This window comes from Aptenodytes forsteri, unplaced genomic scaffold (genome assembly GCF_000699145.1).
Source record: "Aptenodytes forsteri isolate BGI_AS27 unplaced genomic scaffold, ASM69914v1 Scaffold55, whole genome shotgun sequence".
Taxonomy (NCBI): Eukaryota; Metazoa; Chordata; class Aves; order Sphenisciformes; family Spheniscidae; genus Aptenodytes; species Aptenodytes forsteri.
In genome coordinates, this window is record NW_008796063.1 from 9,960,389 (window position 1) to 9,960,935 (window position 547).

Below are 547 nucleotides of genomic sequence, written 5' to 3' on the forward strand. Positions count from 1 at the left end.
CTTTTTTCCTTGTTTTGTATCTCACAAATACATTATTTCTATTTATATAACTGCTGATATACAGACAATGTACAGCTCCCATCTCCTGGGCACTCCCGCGTCACGTGACATCTCTAAAAGGTGCCTTGTTAAAAGTTGAGCATCTTTAAAAAAAACCAAACCCAACAAAACCCAAAGAGAATCCCCCAAATCCCACCGCCACCACCTCGAACCCGAATCAATGTGATTGAGGCCACGGAGCGGGGTGGGAGGAACGAAGCAACCCCCCGATCGGCTCCACCTTCCCTTTAGAAAAGAAACCCCCAAACCGCTTTGCAAATCCGCTCCCCCCACCCCGAAAACCCGTCACCGTTTCGTCCAGCCGTTTGTTTGGTTTCTTTCTCTGTTTAATTTTTTCTTTTTCCCTTTTTTTGTTGTTTTTTTTTTTTTTTTTGGTGGGTTTTTTTGCAAACCTCCACAGCGCTTAAGAACAACCGACTGCGAGAAAGGAAAAAAAAAAAACCACGAGGGAGCAGCCACCCACGTACCCGTGGCCGCTCAGTCCCTT